Genomic DNA, 17,681 nt, shown 5'->3' on the forward strand with positions numbered 1-17,681 from the left:
ACAGTCACTGTAGTGACATACATGGCAGCAGCAGACCTCATACCTGTCTAAAACATAATGCTGATAGACAGACTCTTACTGTATCACTGTATCAAATCACCTTGCAGCAATTTACAGACAGAAATCAGGTGAACGCCATATGTGAAGTTGGGGCAAACAGCAAACATTGGGCACACCCATCACATATTGATGTGACACACATGGGAAATGGATAGTGGAATAGGTCATGCAACTGAATTCGTCTTCTAAAGGGTATGTGTTGTTACATGACAACAGCTGTCATTAGCATACAATGTCAGTCTGTCATGATTTTACCAGATGTTGGCCAGACAACCACATGTGCATGACCAATGTGAAGAAATCATGTGTCATAGAACTCATAATGTCTGCCAATATGTTATGACTGCAGCCCGCATTGGTGTGGCAACAATTTGCCAGACAGACATAGGTGTTTGAGATAATGGACTACTGATATGTGGCATGCATCAGGACAGTCTGTGTAAACTGTACAGTTGGGAGGTATGTCTGAACCACCCTGTAGGTTGCAGTCCATGTTTGGCAAGGTGAAACTTGTGCTGACAACTGAAACAGTTAAAAGAGGTCCCAGAACTGTGGGACAAGAAACATGTCATACAGTTCTGCAGTGATTGCATAGAGAAGTGATTGCACACCAGACGCACCTTAATGTCATGAAATGTACTGTAAGCAAAGGTAATGTCACACAAAGAAGGTGTCATACTAGCATACCAGAGGACATCCTGTCTGTTGCACTTGCTGTGGGTGTGCTATGTTCTACCAACTGTCAGATTACTACAACTTGTGTCCTAAACTCCACAATTTTTAATGTCACACACACACTGTGTGTTGCCTATGTGTGTGCAATATGTAGACACGAGATGGCCCTCTGGCTACTGTGTGCCCACAAAATAGGTGAATCTGTTGGATAGGCTTGTGAGGGACCTAGTGCCAGTACTCCAGTAACCTCCTCTGTATGTATGAGCCTGTGGTACTACAGAACACTGATGTGACATGTATAAAGGCTAGCTGTCTGTGACATGGGGTATGTACGCAAGGTCAAACTGTCTGCCAACAGTGTCCCTCACACACTGTTGTATGGATACACACCTAGAAAACATGTACATATACAGCTGTACCTTGGCTATGAAAAGGTCAATGTGTTTCCACTCTGCCATACCCCATGTTGGTAATGTCTGCAGGGACACAGCCTGCAGACAACTGGAACACACACACAGAATAAAGCATGTCAGACTGCATTCATTCAGCACTACTAACACCAATAATGCATCATAGCTAATAAGGTAAATACACTTTAATGTGTACCCATAACAAATACAAGCAGACAGCACCTTCCACAGCATTACATAGCTACACTGTACTATATTCACCCTGTGCATCAGACCCATATTACCATGTTCCTGCATTGATGGTATGGATGACAGTGATGTGGCACAGGTATCGTCCTATGCACAGGGTGTGGTGTGGGTTTGCCAGAAGCCTAGGCTGGGCCATATGGTTGACATCATGTGTGTGTGTTTGGAGGGGTGTTCTGTAAATGGGCTGTGCAGAGGTGCTGTATGTGTCTGGAGGTGACCTGCCTGTGATAGAGATGTGTGTGTGTGTTTGTATACACACAGTCATGCCATGTGGCAGCCTACACAGGGGTATGTTGGACAGCTGTGGACCATACATGGCAGGGTGTACTGTTCACTGTCTTTGGCCACGGACATGGGAACTGGTCCTGCCAGGGGTATCCCTGGAACCACCAGGCCCAGGGCCAGATGCAGTACTACTCCCCGATGGTGACTACTGTCTGCTGGATGCATGTCCCTGACAGAACCAGCCAGGACCACATGCCAATGGTCTGCTCCATTGTGGTGTGGACAGCACCCTCCCTTCTGTAGTGCTGGTGGTACAGCCACTACAGGAGTGTGAAGGTGCATGGCCCTGTAGACTCTCATCTGATCTTGGTGCTGACCTGCGTCTATGTGGCTGATGGACGTCTCCCACCACACACTCTAGCACAGACATTCCACGGTTCAGGATTGTTAAGGTCTCACCCCACCATCTATTCATGACCTCAGTATTGTGACATGTGGCCTCAACAAGGTCATATAGGTTGTCGTGGATGCCAGGAAGAGTTGCATCCAAGACCCTTAGTATTTGTCTGGTGTTGCATTCAGTACATGCCTGTACCTTCATGATGGCCTGAAACATGCATCTGGTGACACCTGATGTGGCACCTGTGACAGGGGCTTAAAAGGCAGCAGTCCTTCTTTGAGCATGCTTATCCATCCGCCTGTGTGGGACCTCACCTGCTCCCTGGCTATAGCTAGTGTCTACACTCACACTTGCCATAATCACCACACTAGCCTGTTCCATGCCACCACCTGCCAACTGTCCATTATCTGTGAATGCTGGGGAAGGGGTGTGTGCGATCATTATGACTGTGTGTGGGGACATTGTGGATGACAGTGGGATGTCAACCAATGGCACAGATTCAGTCCCTGACAACCCCGCCTGTGCCAAACTATGACTGCCATCATAGTCAGAGTCTGCAGAGACACTGACATCAGGTTCTGAGCGGGAGGGACCACAATCCCCATGTCCACCTGTGAGGGGAAGACAACATATGTAAATTAATACCTGCACTATAAGGTTTGCTGGTACACACACACACACACACACACACACACACACACACACACACACACACACACACACACACATGCACACGCACACACACACACACACACACACACACACACACACACACACACACACACACAGAAAAACACACTCACACACACACACACACATGTACGTGCATGCACATGTACATACAGACACACACAGAGACACATACAGGTGAGATGGCACATAGGTATTACACAGACCTCACAATATCCAAATAGTGACATGCATGACACACAGTCAGATCACAACATGGATACTCTGGACAGGCCCTCAACATCATGCAGTGCAGCCATTTCCAATTAATGTTACTACTAATATAAACCTCTGGGATACGTGAGTAGTATTAGTAGGTGATGGGCCGTCACCTAGCACACACTGCACCCATGTACATATTAATCCTATAAACCTGTATAGCACAGTGGCGACTCCTACAGAACATACCTCTCAACTGTACAGATTTTTACAGAATGTCTAGATGTCTGGCTCATATTTTTGGTCTGTTCCTCATAAATCCTGTTTTTGTCTAACACATTACTGGGCTAATCTGAGGATTGATGCCACTAATTAATAACATACAACTGAGTTTCAGACTTCAAAACCTGCAGCAAATACATGTTAAAACAAATCCAGTTACTCCAACAACTTTCTAAGCTTACAGTGGATATAATAAGTGTACACACTCCTGTTAACATGCCAGGTTTTTGTGATGTATAAAATGAGAACACAATAAATCATTTCCAAACTTTCCCCACCTTTACTGTGACCTATAACCTGTATAATCCACTTGAAAAACAAACAAATCTGTTAGGGGTAAAATATATAAAATGAAATACGTACAATAGGCTGGTTGCATAAGTGTGCACACCCTTAAACTAATATTTTGTTGAAGCATCTTTTGATTTCATTGTAGCATTAAGTTTTCTTGGAAAAGAGTTTATCAGCATGGCACATCTTGACTGGACAATATTTGCCCACTCTTCCTTGCAAAAGCCCTTCAACTCTGTCAGATTGCGAGGGCATCTCTTGTGCACAGCCCTCTTCAGGTCACCCCATAGATTTCCTATTGGATTTAGGTCTGGGCACTGGCTTGGCCATTCCAAAACTTTGATTGTCTTCTGGTGAAGCCATTCTTTTGTTGATTTGGATGCATGCTTTTGATCATTGTCATGTTGAAAGGTAAAATTCCTCTTCATCTTCAGCTTTCCAGAAGACACTTGAAGGTTTTGGGCCAAAGGTGACTGGTATTTGGAATTGTTCATAATTCCCTCCACCTTGACTAAAGCCCCAGTTCCAGCTTATGAACAGCAATCCCAAAGCAGGACACTGCCACCACCATGCTTCACCGAGGGGACGGTGTTCTTTTGGTGATGCAAAGTGTTGTTTTTTGCGCCAAACATACCATTTGGAATTGTGGCCAAAAAGTTGAACCTTGGTCTCATTAGACCATAACACATTTTTCCACATGCTTTTGGAAGACTTGATGTATTGTTTTTCAAAATTTAGCCAGGCCTGTATGTTGTTCTGTGTGAGAAAAGGCTTCCATCTTCCAACCCTACCCCATAGGCCAGACATATGGAGAATATGGGAGATTATTGTCACATGCAGTACACAACCAATACTTGCCAGAGATTCCTGCAACTCCTTCAGTGTTGCTGTAGGTCTCCTGGCAGCCTCCCTGACCAGTTTTTGACTTGTTTTTTCATCACATTTGGAGGGACGTCCAGTTCTTTGCAACATCACTGTTCTCCCATATTTTCTCTATTTTTTGATGACTGTCTTCACTGTGTTCCATGGTATATGCAACACTGTGGAAATGTTTTTTTACCCTTCTCCTGGCTGACACCTTTCTACAATGAGAGCCCTTTGATGCTTTGTAAGCTCTCTGTGAACTGTGGCTTTTGCTGTAGCTGACAACTGAGTAAATGTCAAGAAAATCCTACTAGGACAGCTCACCATTATTTGGTGTTAATCAGAGTCTCTTTACCTGATGGCAGGTGTGTACCCAAGAAGACTGAATGCTATAATTAAATCAAAAGACACTTCAATAAAGTATAAGTTTAAGGCTGTGCACACTTATGCGTCCAGTTTATTGTACGTTTTTTTATTTTTCATGTTTGTTCCCCTAACAGATTGGTTTGTTTTTCAATTGAATTGTACAGGTTATAGGTCACATTAAAGGTGGGAAGAGTTTTGAAATGATTTATTGTGGTCCCATTCTTGTATATCACACAAACCTGGCATTTTAACAGGGGTGTGAACATTTTTTATATCCACTGTATAAGAGTAATATTTAAAATATGTCCCTATTTTTGGGCCTTTGTCCCCCCATTTTGTCAGTCTTTGTCCAGATGTCTTGCACTGACAGGTTGTGTGGTATGCTACAGATATGTTATATCTCCTGCAAATAGGCCCTTGTGATGACCACTGTGGTACAATGCAGTTAACCTCACCACAAGTGAACATGCACGTATCGCAATATGGCTAAGAGTAACAGCTTTGTGCATGGTAAAATGCATGCCCTTGACATACCTGGGTATTGGTGAGGCACAACAGGACAATTCCATACTCATTGGCTTCAGGCTGCTGTCCCACATCCAGACTAGAGGGACCTATGTAGTTGTGGGATAGAGGTATTGCCAGCAGACTCACATGTGGCATTTGTACAAGATGAATGCTACTCTTCTGCACATGTACAGTACAAGCTTTGATACTACACAATTTGCTGTCCTTCACCGTAGATGTGCACTTCTGTGCATTACAAACCCCCACACACAACTGTGTTTTGACCTGACATATGTGTCTAGATACTCTGTAGATGCCAGTATGACTACTACAGTAGTCGATTTATGTCCACTGGGACCTTACCTGGATGCTTCTCTCCTGTTGTCTGGGTGCCACCCACCTCCACAATGTGGGTGTCTTGACTTTGCTGTTGGTGTGTGGTGGCTTCCTGAAAGTTGGCAAAGAGTAGGTATAAGTAGAGCCTGTGTAGCAGGACCTCCCACCTGTGGCTGTACAGTCCTTGGCCATGGCAGCAGCCTTTCAATAGGCATGGCGGATGAGGTCAGTCACATGATTCCTGACCCACTCGTATGTTTGTGCATGCTGGCCCACGTCGTCTACCCTGTGGATGAGGTCATCTCACAGGGCGGTCCACTCCCGCAGATGCTGTTGGCTATGGCCAAACATCACCCCATGGTGCTGGAATATGCTGTCAGTAATAGCTGTTGTCTCAGCTTTAGAATAAGGCTGTTGTCTGGCACACTGCATTCCACCTGGAAGACAGAAACAGGGAAACACATCACAGGACCTCATACATTGGTCAACATTACAGAACCAGCAAATCAACATTAAATAGCACCAGCCACCACTTACAACCACATCATACCACTGTCATCTATCAGCACAGTATGAGTTTGCATTGCACTCCTGGTCCTGATGTGTCATGTTCCCCCCAATGAGGGCCAGTAAATTACATAATCCTCCATTCATCATTCACTTTTATGTAGAGGGATGACAGTGGCTGTATTCCATGCAGACGGGATGTCAATGGTGCTCAGGCTTTATTTGAATACAGCGTGTAATGGAGCCGGGAGAACATGCCTGAGCTCATGTAGGATGCAGACAAGGATGTTATCAGGTTCCATGGAGACTTAATTTTGTTGCCTTTAAGTAGGCATTATGGACCTGCTCCCTGATGATGAGGGGAGGGTGTGGGTGCTGTGCATATCCACCTATACTGATGGGGGGCAGGGGTGATGTTTTCACTTAACCTGTCTGCAGCAGGTTGGCTGTAGACATTGTTGTGATTGGCCTTGGTGGATGTGTCCAATTTGTACCCATAGTTAGCCTTACAGTGATTCACCTGTGACCTTATATGCTTGTTTAGACAAAGGTGGACTTGCTTCCACATTGTTGCCTGCTCCAACTTGGCCCTGTACAGCCAATACAGTGACCTATTATCTGGTTTGTGTATTGCTGCTGTCCACCAAATGGGATTACTCTACCTTGGTAGAGGTGGGTTTTCCGAGTCAGGTATTGCTGAGTCCATACAGCTATGTGGGTGCTCATATAGCTGTTTGTAGTAGGCATTGACACAAGGTTATAACACAGTTGGACACTTATCCAATTTCAACCTGAAAATCATGCATATTCTGGTACCCATTTCTGTGTCAGGGTAATGCAACAACCAGTACCTGTAGACATTTATGTCTGTTGGATGCAATGAAACTAAGATTACGCACTTGTACAACATGTACAGCTTATTTATCTGATGTTTTGCATCTCATGTCTGTTATTTTGAGGCTTCCAGCTACACCCACTCATACATACATGTGCACAGGTAATACCTGATATACATTTCTGTTCTATGTCACTATGGCATACTGTATTTACACTCTTGCTGCTCAGTCATACCTCTCAACCTGTTAGAGCAGGACATCTGGATAACGGCACACATAAGTGGGGGGAAATGGCCCAAAATTAGTGACACTTTATTACTATTACTGTAACACACTTAAGTCAGTTGATAGTACAGTAGGCTTTGCATCCACAGAAATAGCCTGGAGGATGTCTGACATTCATATGTATGCTATTATGCTCTGATATCTGTCTTCACAGATTTGCCAAATGATTTTCCAGACATAATACAACTCTATGAGCAAATGACTACAAATATGAGGCACACATGTGGTCAGTGTGCAGAGCACTGGACAGTTAAATGGTATGAGCTCATTATATCACATGCAGTTCAACACACACTTCTACGACAGTAGTGTGCTATGCACATACCCAGTATATGTCTCTTAGATTTCTAAGACAAACATGTGTATCATAGTTGTATTCACAAATAACATTTGGATATTTACAACATCCCATTAACTGGCCTAGCAGTGTCACAGTCAGTATTGTTCAACTGACACTCCAGTAGTAGTCATATGTGAGCCGTTCTTTCCTGGGGTGACTCATGGGCCTGAGCTGTGATCTATGTCACTGTAGACAGAGCCAGATGCTATGGCTATAGGTGCTGATCAGCAATGTATCAGTATAGCAAGTCTTGTTGAGACATATTTGTTTAACATCCTGTTTCCTATTATTGCATACCCCCTACTGCAGTCCATTACATGCTTACTTGTTTGACATACCTGTTTTTTTTCCAAGTATTCTTGAATTTCCTCTCTCTCTCTCTCTCTCTCTCTCTCTCTCTCTCTCTCTTTCTCGCTGTCTAAACATGCAGAGGAATAGACCTGTTTTGCATAGGCAGCAGCTTGCCTTTTGTAGATAATGCTCATGAGCAGGTGATGGCCTGTGCACCAACTGGTGTTCCCCACTTGCTAATTGCATGCAGAACAGCTGTGTTGTTATTCCAACAGCCAATGGCATGGCAACATACTCCCATAACTGAGTACTTGATGTGGGCATTGCCCCTTTTCCTTGCCTGTGAGGAGGACATTAATGAGATGTGTGAACTACAGCATCACAGAGGGTAGGTGGAAATACCTCTTACAGCAAGAGACAGCCCAACAAAATGGGGGAAAAGGTTCCACACTTAGGGACAGAATGTAAGTATTGCTGTTATACAGTTGGAATAATGTGCTAGTTTAACAGGGTTTGTCTGGACATGCATTTTCTGCATGATTTCAAGTCTGACAGTGTTATGTGGATGACATAATTCTCAACTGTAGTGCTATTTCAGAATGGCCAGAGGTTTGACTCTTATGTTTGTTCTGTTCCTCAGACAGTTTTTGTCCATAGCAAATCAGTAGGATACTCTGGGGATTACCATCAGTAAATGCTAACATCCATTTGTGTTTCTGACTTCATATCCCTCAGAAAAGATATGTTACAACAACCTTGTCACACCAGCAACTTTCTTAGTTTATAACAGCAATATTTCAAATATGCCCTGGTTTTTGGGCCTCTGTCCCCCAATTATGCAGGCTTTGTCCAGATGTCATGCACTAAGAGGTTGATAGATATGGTATATCATTGTTTAGTGTCTTCATTCCTCATATCATCCTAGTTATGTAGCAGAATCCCAGACATGTTATGAGGAAGATGCCATATATATGAGGCCAAAGCCAGGACAATCTGTGGGAATCTGTGCAATTAAGAGGTCTGTGTATGTCTGGCTATTGTTATCAGATTGTCAAGATTGTGTAGCAGTGTAGTGTGTAAATGTTAGTTGGGTTGTGTAGGGAGGGGGCAGATGTGAGTTTTATGGGTCCTTTCTATCTGACTGTGCATGCTGCTCCGGTTTCCGGTGGTCTATTGACTGTATATGTTTGTAGGGGCATACTGAGACATGTCCCGTACCACCTCAGGATGCCTACTACACTGTGACTTGGAGCAGTATATGTAGGGGTAGTGTATGAGTGGCAAACAGGATATTTCTGTTCACACAGTCATTATACTTTAGTGTTCAGTTGGCTTACTGGTATGTCACTGTGACTGTGGTGCAATTGGTTGTGGGTATGCACTTTCACACCAGTGTCTGTTTTTCACTACTATTATATCCGTGTAGTGTCTGATATATTTGTAAATGCATGTAAAATTCCCCATAGCTGATTTGGGGTAGTGTTGTGTCAGTCTGACTGTAGTTTGGATGGTGCTTGGTGACATGCTTGGCAGCTCAGTGTAGTTTCCTTAATGTTGCGTTATGTCAAGATATTCGTAGGATGTCCAGTTGTCTGGCTCATATCTTTGGTCTGGTCCCCATAACTGTTGTGTATTTCTGACAAATCAATGGGATGATGTTAGGGTTGAAGTCAGTAACTAATGAGAAGCAACTGAGTCTCAGACTTGTGCTATTTCAGTCGATATATGTTAGAGTAGACGGTGTTACTGCAGAAACTTTCTGAGCTTATCTACTCAAGTATTTCAGATATGTCCCTATTTTCATGTCTTTGTCCCCCCACTTTGTCAGGCTTGGTCCAGATTCGTTGCACTAAAGCGTTCTGAGAATACCTCTCCACTGCCTGTTTTTGTCAGTAAATAATGAAGTACATTTCAGTTTCAGACCTCATATCCTTCAGAAAATGCATGCTGAAACAAACCCTGTTACTCTAGTAGCTTTCTAAGTTTATAAGAGTGATATCTAAAATATGTCCCTATTTTTGGCCCATTGTCCCCCCATTTTGACAGCCTTTGTCCAGATTTCTTGCACTAAGAGGTTGAGAAGTATGGTTCTATGGTATGACTGCACTACATGTTATATCTATCTATTTATATATATATATATATATATATATATATATATATATATATAAAATATGTGTGTCTGTGTGTATTTTTTCATATATATGTATCTCCATACACACACACACAGACATACACACCCACACACACACACATATATATATATATATATATATAATATATATATATATATATATATATATATATATATATATATATGTGTGTGTGTGTGTGTGTGTGTGTCTGTATGTATATATACAAAACTTGACTGATTCTACAGTTTTTTCCCTACTGTTGAATGACTCTACTGAATGATATGTTTGAAAAAGCATCCAACCCTCCTACAGCTCAAATGATGTGGTGGTACATTGCTCTGACTATAGTGTACAGAGTCCTCAGTTTGAAACTTTTCAGCGCCAATTATTTTTTTTCTGGGCAAAACAAGGGCTGATGGAGACAGAGTGATTAAAGCACTTTTAAGCAGTTGTAAGTGGGTTTGTGCAGTTTTGCACAAAGCTAAGCGATGCTAACAGATGGTTAAGTCCTCTTAGTTTCATTTAACGGCGCTTACTCCCACTTACACCCGCATTAGTTTTAATTAAAGAAAAGAAAAAAGGGTGATAGGAATGTGGTAAAATGGAGGTAAGCAGGGGGTAGAACATTAGGAAAACCAGCTAGGGATGTGCAGGACAGTTGTAGTAAAGGACCATAGCTCTATATTTCTTCAGTAGTAACAGCTGTGAATAATGTCTAGAATTTGTAATGTACAGACTCACTCCCCACAGGGATGGGTGTTGGTGACAGACATTTGTAGAATAATGTATATGGGGTGAAATGTAGAGCTATGTATAGGGCAATGATTTTTTTGGGGGGGACAGATGCCCTTTTTTTTTTTAGAGTGAGAGTGGGATGTTTGGGAAGGGCTGTAGGTATGTTTGTGGAGGTAGATTAAGTAGGATAGGTTGCATTTGCAGACAGACAAGACAGACACGACAGCAGACAGGGACGGTATATGACACATGAGGGGGTAAACACCTTTGATGGGGCGAGTGTTTAGGAATCCGAAGCCCATGAGCCCCCAAATGGATACAGTGGGACTGAGGTGCCCATTCATGGGCAGTCACCACTGCAACTTCACAGCCCCAAAGGTGGCTGTGCTGGGGGCTGGACAGGAGGAGCAGCCTGCTGCTTGAGGTGCACCAGGTAGCCCTCCATCTGGCGCAGCTGTCCTTCCAACTCCATACAGATGACACTGAGCACCATACCCCAGAACTGGTGGCAGGTGATGGGCTTCTCTCCTCGCCCATGCCCACGGGGGACAGGCCCTGCCCCCTGAGGCAGTTCCACCTGAAGGTGGTGCAAGATCAGCGGAGGAGGCAGTTCTGGGTTGGGTCCCAGATGTGCTGAGGCCCAGTGCCACGAATTGATGAGGTGGGACAGGGGGATCCACTGGGATCTGCCTTCCCAAACATGCTATGGTGTTGAGGTTTTACAAAATATATTGGTTAGTCATGAGCAAAACATTTCAAAATTAGTTATAACAGCATGTGTGGGTGTCCAATTAACCCCATACAACAGATATGAAACAGTTGCATAGCAAACAGAACACATGCATAAATGGAACAACAGTATACATTGTAACAGCATGCCAGTAACACTGATGGCAACAGGCCACCAACAGTGGTATTTAAACAAGGTATGTTAACATGCAACCAGTCAAATATATGAACAGTAATAGAACACAAGTCCCAACATTAGGTTTTGAGAACAACATACCTGTACTATATGAATGATACTTGTTGATGCAGATAACAGTTGGGGGGGAGAGCCAAAAAGTTCATTAACAACTGCTTAGGCTTCTATTTTACACAGCAGTACTGCTCAATACTCTAAAGGTCTGCCCTCACTTTAAATCTGCCTATGGCCCATAGCTTCTCTAGCACAAACATACCTGTTAAACTGTCAACTTGGAATGGTATGGGGCACACTTTAACAACTCTGGGTACATGACTAGAGGGGAATCGTACATGTTAGGGTTACATATCTGGCACAGAATGAGTACCCTGCACTGCTGTTATGTGAGTGTGCTACTGGCATACTTCACCTGGTTCCCCTATCTGTGTCCAGGGTTATTGGCAGCAGTGACACTTGAGAGACATGCATCGGGAAGAGTGCATGTTGTATGTACCTATCCTGCTGTCATTTGCAGACACGGGGTTGGATAGTGGAACAGATATACATGGTCTATTAGTATACCCTTCATACAGCTACTACCAACATGTATTTACCTGTAAAACCTGTGGATAAAATATCTGTTAACACTACCTGACTGTTTCTACATTTATTCCTGATTCCTTGTGTGTAAATATGGACACATCTTACTACCATTCTCTGGATTCGAACCATGCCTGAGTGTGCAAAATTAACAACTAAGCTACTTCTCATCACACTGAGCTACTGGGGAACTGCTGTTGCTTGCTTGACTGGTTTCTGCCTAATACTCTCTTGGTTAGACAGTCTAACCTTGTAATCCTGAGATGCATGCATGACAGATGACAGATAGTGTACTGTGCATTAATCCTTTAAAATAATACAATATGGCCAGCAAAGCTTAACACATGGCAATGCTGCATGGGACACACTGCAATACATTACACATTACTATTCAGGGTTCAGAGCTTAGTGCACTATATATTTCATATTTCATTTTGTTTTACAGTTCAACAATCTACAGTTTTTCATAACAGCTGGTTCTCAGAACAACCTCAGTTAATACATGCTGTCAAAGCCATATTTGCTGTGGAGATCCTGTATACATTCTATTTCTACAACAAAGTACTGGACTAAACACAACAGTTTTTGGTATTGATCTTTATTACAGTGACATGACACAGTGCTTTAGTACTACATATCCTGTACATCAATATTAGTCAGACAAATGTTATTTATTCTGTTAACACAGTAACAGTATACTCAGTGGCAGCAATCAATGTACTTCTTAATTATTTCAACAACCGAAATACAGATACCGTTTGGTTCGACCCAGTGATAAAAAAACAAAATGACCAAACGGAAAGTACCTCCACAGCTCAGCAAGCAAAATAAATCCACCGGAACAAGGATAAAATCAGTTGTTTTAATAAATATCAGTTGTTTTAATAAATATCCACAAAGCTTCAACTAACTGAAGCTTTGTGGATATTTATTAAAACAACTGATTTTTATCCTTGTTCCGGTGGATTTATTTTGCTTGCTGAGCTGTGGAGGTACTTTCCGTTTGGTCATTTTGTTTTTTTACTTCTTAATTATTTGCAATATATACTGCAAGATAGATTTGTACTCCCCAGCCTGTCAGCACAGCCTTAACAGTCTGTCGGCATGGGCTTCGATGTTGCTAGCCCTCTCTGCTGCAGCTGCAGGAGAGAAAAACAAACATTATGCATACCTATCACATACTCAGGTTATAATTTGGTACAAACTACTTGATACTGATACTTACACACTACTGGAACATTCCATGCCCATGCATGTCAGATCCACTGGGCCAAGAACACCCCCTTTCTCTGTTTTAGGTCAGCATAATGGTGCCATACCTGCTCACTGGTTTGGGGATGCCAGTAGCACTGGTGAGATCATGTGCAAGACAGTCCCAGGCCTCTGCTTTGTATTGTGAGCCCTGGTACTGGTGCTGCAGCAGTCTCTCATCATAGTTTTCTACAAGGAGTCCAGGCATGACCCTGGATACCTGAATGCCCCTGAGTTGTGCCCGAAAGAGCGGTCCTTCATCAATGCCCGACATAGTACCTGCACAGATCAACTACAATAGGTTCTGGCTGTAGTCCTTCCTGTGGGGTTTAAATAAGGCCATATTCCCACCCTTTGCTGTCATTGGACCATATTGAAAATACTAAGCTCAGCTAAGCAGTGCTCAAATCTGCTAAGATGAGTTGAACAGTGCTTAAAGGGGTAAATTCTGAGCACTGCTTAACAGTGCACAAATCCACTTAGCTGAGCTAACTGCTGCTTAGCATTTACATTTAAGCGATGCTTAAAACAGTTAAGCTTAGCTGAGCACTACTTAGCATTGCTCAGGTTTTATTTTAAACAAATATCAAGATTGTAGATTAATTCATCATTACTGACATATTATCAAGTGTATATGATTTACTTTACATGACATCCCCCTATGTGCTTTCATTACATTACCTTGGGGTGTGACTATAGTGTATGGGACACTTGTGTATACATGGATGATTTCACATGTTATATGCACTCACACTTCAATTTTGGACCAGCTACACTACCCTGGGTGACAAATATCACTTACTACATAATTTAGCATGGAAAAAATTACTTTTAACAATGCTTTCCCATGTAAACATTAAGTGTCTATCTTGCTACTCAAACTGTGAACGCCTGCATGCAAAGCCAGGACTCTAACCACTACGTTATCTTGTCATTAGGGATTTTAGCTATACATTTTTATTTCACTGCTATGAGATGTTTAAGCAATGCTGAGCGGAGGGCCGTAATGTGCAAACCCGTTCAGCTATGCTTAAACATACCTTAGAATGGGGAAAAATGGAAATGAATAAAACTAATTTATTTACATGTATCAATACTCCTTGTCAGTCACAGCAAGGGGAATTGTAAGGGTACACACAGGGACAGATTTTATATATTGCTCTTACAAACTTAGAAAGTTGATAGAATAATAGGTTTTGCATTAACATGAATTTTCAGTCGAATGTGGAGTCTTACACTCAAATATTTGTCATTACTTAATGACTCAAATCCTCTGCTATTTGCCAGGCAGGGGCAGATATTTGGGGGAACACACCAAAAATATGATGTAGCATACCTCTCAACTGTACAGATTTTTGCAGACCGTCCAGATTTTTGCCTCGTACTTTTGTTTCATTTCTCATATGATTGTGACTTTCCAACACATCACTGGCAAATCACTCTCAGGGTTTAAGTCAGACAATAATGACAGAATTTGAGCTTCAGACTTCATACCCTTCAGGAAATCCATGCTATTGCACAACCTGTTATTCTATCCACTTTCTGGGTTTGTATGAGCAATACTTAAAGAGTGTCCCTATTTTTGGGCCTATGTCCACCCATTATTTATGACTTTGTCCAGATTTCTTACTCTAAGAGGTTGAGAGGTATGTGAGGCAGGCATCTGTACATTCTGTGGAAACCTGTACAGTTAAGGGGTATGGCCGTACGGCACTTTTGTAATGCAGGGGGTGTGTGATTGTAGCTGTCACACACACCCTGTATTGCTTCCTATCTGCACTTCATGCTTTCAGTGTCTGCAGACACTGACAGCACTTGGAAAGTGCCGTACGGCACTTTGACAATGCAGGGGATGTGTGACAGTACCTGTCACATGCCCCCTGCATTGCTTGCTATCTAACATTCATGCTTTCAGTGTCCACGGACACTGAAAGCACTTGGAAAGTGCTGTATGGCATTTTGACAATGCAGGGGGTGTGTGACAGTGCCTGTCACACACACCTTGCATTTATTTATTGATTTGCTAGCTATTTCAGTGTCCATGGACACTGCTAAACTATTTTATTTGCTTTCAGTGTTTGCAGACACTGTAAAGCATTTAAAAAATGCCATATGGCACTTTGAGAGCACAAGGGGGTATGTTAGATGTCAGTGCACTAGTTAAACATACCCCCTGCACTCAGTAATGTTCATGTCCACTTACCCTTAGGAGTAGTGTGCCTTCATGAATACACAAGGTGTGCTGCTGTTAAAGCTATGCAGAAATGGACATGGTTCACTCCATTCAGAATAACACTATTCCTACATGGAGTTTATTGAATCCTGGGGAAAATCTAAAATGTATAAGTGTTGTTTTTGCATGTACTGTAAATATATTAATGATGGACCATATGTTTTAATACCAGATTACAACAGAAATATTTTATGGCCTGGATGGTGAAATTGCTGTATTAAAATGGTGGTTTATGCAGAGACTTGTACATTATGTGAAGCTTTCCATGTGGGTAAAACCATTAGAAAACTAAATGACGGAAAACAGAACATATAAGGGACATTTAAAATAGAAAAATCTAGCAATGGCCTGTATATGCATTCCAAGGAATGTGTAAATTTCAAAAGGTTTTTATTTTTTTATTTTTGATAGGGTGGCAGTGGCTATAACAGGTGGTGATTTCAAAAATTTGCTTGAATATAGGGAAACAGTATTGCAATTGCAACTTAATACCATGCAATGGCCTGGGATAATTATTCCTGTTCAGTATTGAGTATTTTAAAGCTTAGAGCACACTAAATTTGATAATGAGTATTTTATATCTGGGTGGTGAGGTTTTACTGTAAAATTTTAAATAATAATGCTTTATTTAAATTATTTATTATATGTATTTATGTTTTAAATTTAACTATTCAGCAAAAATGTATACAGTATATATATATATATATATATATATATATATATATATATATATATATATATTTTTTTTTATTGATAGTTCAAGCCTTATTTAACTTAGGTGTGTATTAATATACATGTTTACAGGGATAAGTATATTGATTTTGTATGGTCTATAACTTAAATTAGCTTTTATTTAGTCTTCACTAGATACATTGTTTAGTAATAGATCCTGTTTCTTTAATATAATTATTTTGCTGCTGGTTTAATTGGTTTAGTGGAATTGTGTTAGATCATGTGACTAATTTTTTGACTATAATTTGTTGGCATTTCTTGATAGATTTACTCTGATGAAGCCCAACTGTGTGACGGGTGAAAGCACTTAATTATTTTATTTCTATGTTGTAAAAAAATAAGAGTTTAAATGCACATTCAAGGCAATTACACAACACTTTATACGTAAATGTAGTTATGTCTGGACTATAATGTCAAAATAGTCCTTTCCATGCATTTAGAGTAGATATTGGTCCATTTGTTCTGGACACATTTATTTTTAGTATTATTTTAGTATTGTTTTAGACTGTATATTTAAATATATTATAATAATACATGCTAAATATTGTTTACTATCATTATCTAAATAATGTTTATTATGATCCTGGTCTTGATATTTGAATTTAGAGATAAGGGGTAATAATGTTCATGTTTGGATTAAGTGTAACACTATTTTAACATAACTTTTTATCTTAGGGACTAGGAGAAGTTAAGTAGGTTTATTTTTAACCTAAAATGTTTTCCTTAGAAGATGAATAGCCTTGATTTAGAAAGAGATTTTTATTGAATGCATATGTCCTTAAGCAAGTTTATAGGAATACAGGATGTCATCCCCCTTTTAAAAATTTTCAACAGTTTGCATTAATTGGTGTATTTAATTGAATAATTGATGTTGGTTTTTGTATTTAAAGGGTGAAGTTTTGCTATTGATTGTAACCTGATGAAGCGCACCGGGATGGTGCGTGAAAGCGCTTGTTCTTTTTTATTGTAACATTAATTAAATTGTGGATTTTTATGTCGTGGTGGTTCCTTGCAGTTTTCGTTTACATTCAAGGCAATGGTAATTTTTTTTATTTTTATGCATGGTTGCGTTTTACAATAAGTATTTTAGTGTTTGGTTTCTTAAAGAAGTCTAACTCCAAAAGTCTAAACATCAAGATGCACGCACTCGAAACTCTCCTTAGCATGGAGAACATTGATATCTATGCAGTAACAAAAACCTGGTTCAAGGCTCCCGAGAGCACCCCAGCACTACCAGGTTATACCTCATACCATGCTTATTGGCCCATAACTTGGACCG

This window comes from Protopterus annectens, chromosome 7.part0 (genome assembly GCF_019279795.1).
Source record: "Protopterus annectens isolate FY-2018-M chromosome 7.part0, PAN1.0, whole genome shotgun sequence".
Taxonomy (NCBI): domain Eukaryota; kingdom Metazoa; phylum Chordata; order Ceratodontiformes; family Protopteridae; genus Protopterus; species Protopterus annectens.